Source organism: Fistularia commersonii, unplaced genomic scaffold (assembly GCF_037954325.1).
Source record: "Fistularia commersonii isolate RoL2024-O1a breed Wild unplaced genomic scaffold, RoL_Fcom_v1.0 HiC_scaffold_145, whole genome shotgun sequence".
Lineage (NCBI taxonomy): Eukaryota > Metazoa > Chordata > Actinopteri > Syngnathiformes > Fistulariidae > Fistularia > Fistularia commersonii.
In genome coordinates, this window is record NW_028234103.1 from 27,501 (window position 1) to 31,894 (window position 4,394).

A 4,394-nucleotide genomic window follows, 5' to 3' on the forward strand; every position below is an offset into this window, starting at 1 on the left:
TTGTGAGAAATTTACATTGCTAGACAAAAAAAGAAATTAAAAGGAAATAATTAAATAAATAGATAGACCAATGAAATTAAAACCGAAAAAAAAAAATGCAAGGGGAATACAACATGTAATTAAGTTGGCGATTCACAAGGAATCTCAGACATCAAACTGTATATTTTTTGTTGTTTATATATAAACATATATAAACAAACATATATTGTTTGTTGTTTATTTTTGGGATATATTGAGGAATATTTAATGGAAAGGAGTCACAATCGCTTTTTGACAATGTCGAAGTGTATAGGTGGCTATAGAATTTAAAGTTTTCATTGGAAATGATAGCCTCATCTGTAATTTCCTTGTTGTTAAGACGGGCTTCCGCTTTGCTCCGCTCCTCCTCTCCTCCGCTCTTCCGCTCCGGGCCCTGGAACTCCCGATCCGCGGGACTTCGGTGAATTCCGGGCCAGTTTTTTGCTCTTCTGCTCTCCTCCCCTCCTCCGCTTCTTCGCTCCCCCGCTTTGGACCCTGGAACTCTTGAACAGGGCCGGGCTTCTGCCCTCCGCCTCTCCTCTGCTCATCCGCTCCAGGCCCTGGCACTCCCTGTGATCCAGTCATTCGCATGTGCGTGCCCGGAGGTCCGGGAGCTCCACTCAAACGTCCGGGGGGGGTAAGGGTAAGGGGTCCTGTCCCCCCCCCTCGCCGCCTCTGAGAAGAGAAACATCTCCTCCACTCCTCCGCTCCTCCGCTGCGGAACCAGGTATTACCGATCCGCCGGACTCAGGCGAATTGCAGAAAGGGGTTTTGCCGTCCTCTGCTCCTCCGCTCCTCCGTTTCGGGCCCTGGAACTCCCGAACCGCTGGACACAAGCGAATCACGGTCCGGGCTTCTGCTCTCCTCCGCTCCTCACCTCATCCGCTCCAGGCCCTGGTACTCCGTGTCCGCGGGAACCCCCCCCAACCCACAAAAACAAACTCTCACACACACACAAACACACGCACACACACACACACACACACACACACACATACACACGCATACACACACACAAACACACAAACACACACAGACACACCTGAACTCATCATAGCTGTGCTAATAGCATTGGCCGAAACGTTTCCACAACCAAACCAACATTAGCTCATCCACTCATTCACATATGTGTGTGCCCGGAGGTCCGGGAGCTCCAGTCATAAGTCCGGGTGATCTATGTCCGGAGAAGGCTCACATTAGCCGCTCTAAGGGGTCCTGCTGCCCCCCAGCTTCCCGGCCTTTGAGAAGAGACACATAACTCCGCTCTTCCGCTTCTCCGCTATGGGCCCTGGTACTCCCGATCCTCCGAACTCAGGTGAATTGCGTGACGTGCTTCTGCTCTCCTATAAGCCCCTACACACTTCGAACACGGCTGTTATCACCCTGTTACTGCATTTCAATGACACCCATTTGCTTTCGATCTCAGTGTCTGCCACCGTACGGAAAAGCGGGGGGGTGGGGGGTGGGGGGGCATAAGCGCATTCGTGCTGTAAGTAATCAGAAGTTAATAGTGTTAACGGTTTGCGAGAAATTTTTAATGCTAGACAAAAAAAGAAAATTAAAAGGATATAATTAAATAAATAGATAGAAAAATAAAATTAAAAACGAAAAAAAAAAAATTGTGAGGGGAATATAACATGTAATTAAGTTGGCGGTTCACAGGGAATCTCAGACATCAAACTGTTTTTAATTGAACATAAATAGTACACCCAAATATACAAATGTACAAATAAACATAGCAAGTTAGAACTGAATGTCAATGAAACAACCAGGCATGAGGAAGCAACGGACATGAGGACATTTGTTCTGTATGTAATGAGAAGTTAATAGTGTTACAGGTTTGTGAGAAATTTACAGTGCTAGACAAAAAAAGAAATTAAAAGGAAATAATTAGATAAATAGATAGACAAATGAAATTAAAACCAAAAAAAAAAAATGCAAGGGGAATACGACATGTAATTAAGTTGGCGATTCACAAGGAATCTCAGACATCAAACTGTATATTTTTTGTTGTTTATATATAAACATATATAAACAAACATATATTGTTTGTTGTTTATTTTTGGGATATATTGAGGAATATTTAATGGAAAGGAGTCACAATCGCTTTTTGACAATGTCGAAGTGTATACGTGGCTATAGAATTTAAAGTTTTCATTAGAAATTATAGCCTCATCTGTAATTTCCTTGTTGTTAAGACGGGCTTCCGCTTTGCTCCGCTCCTCCTCTCCTCCGCTCCTCCGCTCTTCCGCTCCGGGCCCTGGAACTCCCGATCCGCGGGACTTCGGTGAATGCCGGGCCAGTTTTTTGCTCTTCTGCTCTCCTCCCCTCCTCCGCTTCTTCGCTCCCCCGCTTTGGACCCTGGAACTCTTGAACAGGGCCGGGCTTCTGCCCTCCGCCTCTCCTCTGCTCATCCGCTCCAGGCCCTGGCACTCCCTGTGATCCAGTCATTCGCATGTGCGTGCCCGGAGGTCCGGGAGCTCCACTCAAACGTCCGGGGGGGGTAAGGGTAAGGTGTCCTGTCCCCACCCCTCGCCGCCTCTGAGAAGAGAAACATCTCCTCCACTCCTCCGCTCCTCCGCTGCGGAACCAGGTATTACCGATCCGCCGGACTCAGGCGAATTGCAGAAAGGGGTTTTGCCGTCCTCCGCTCCTCCGCTCCTCCGTTTCGGGCCCTGGAACTCCCGAACCGCTGGACACAAGCGAATCACGGTCCGGGCTTCTGCTCTCCTCCGCTCCTCACCTCATCCGCTCCAGGCCCTGGTACTCCGTGTCCGCGGGAACCCCCCCCAACCCACAAAAACAAACTCTCACACACACACAAACACACGCACACACACACACACACACACACACACACACACATACACACGCATACACACACACAAACACACAAACACACAGAGACACACCTGAACTCATCATAGCTGTGCTAATAGCATTGGCCGAAACGTTTCCACAACCAAACCAACATTAGCTCATCCACTCATTCACATATGTGTGTGCCCAGAGGTCCGGGAGCTCCAGTCATAAGTCCGGGTGATCTATGTCCGGAGAAGGCTCACATTAGCCGCTCTAAGGGGTCCTGCTGCCCCCCAGCTTCCCGGCCTTTGAGAAGAGACACATAACTCCGCTCTTCCGCTTCTCCGCTATGGGCCCTGGTACTCCCGATCCTCCGAACTCAGGTGAATTGCGTGACGTGCTTCTGCTCTCCTATAAGCCCCTACACATTTCGAACACGGCTGTTATCACCCTGTTACTGCATTTCAATGACACCCATTTGCTTTCGATCTCAGTGTCTGCCACCGTACGGAAAAGCGGGGGGTGGGGGGTGGGGGGGCATAAGCGCATTCGTGCTGTAAGTAATCAGAAGTTAATAGTGTTAACGGTTTGCGAGAAATTTTTAATGCTAGACAAAAAAAGAAAATTAAAAGGATATAATTAAATAAATAGATAGAAAAATAAAATTAAAAAGGAAAAAAAAAAAATTGTGAGGGGAATATAACATGTAATTAAGTTGGCGGTTCACAGGGAATCTCAGACATCAAACTGTTTTTAATTGAACATAAATAGTACACCCAAATATACAAATGTACAAATAAACATAGCAAGGTAGAACTGAATGTCAATGAAACAACCAGGCATGAGGAAGCAACGGACATGAGGACATTTGTTCTGTATGTAATGAGAAGTTAATAGTGTTACAGGTTTGTGAGAAATTTACAGTGCTAGACAAAAAACGAAATTAAAAGGAAATAATTAGATAAATAGATAGACAAATGAAATTAAAACCAAAAAAAAAAAATGCAAGGGGAATACGACATGTAATTAAGTTGGCGATTCACAAGGAATCTCAGACATCAAACTGTATATTTTTTGTTGTTTATATATAAACATATATAAACAATCATATATTGTTTGTTGTTTATTTTTGGGATATATTGAGGAATATTTAATGGAAAGGAGTCACAATCGCTTTTTGACAATGTCGAAGTGTATACGTGGCTATAGAATTTAAAGTTTTCATTAGAAATTATAGCCTCATCTGTAATTTCCTTGTTGTTAAGACGGGCTTAGCTTTGCTCCGCTCCTCCTCTCCTCCGCTCCTCCGCTCTTCCGCTCCGGGCCCTGGAACTCCCGATCCGCGGGACTTCGGTGAATTCCGGGCCAGTTTTTTGCTCTTCTGCTCTCCTCCCCTCCTCCGCTTCTTCGCTCCCCCGCTTTGGACCCTGGAACTCTTGAACAGGGCCGGGCTTCTGCCCTCCGCCTCTCCTCTGCTCATCCGCTCCAGGCCCTGGCACTCCCTGTGATCCAGTCATTCGCATGTGCGTGCCCGGAGGTCCGGGAGCTCCACTCAAACGTCCGGGGGGGATAAG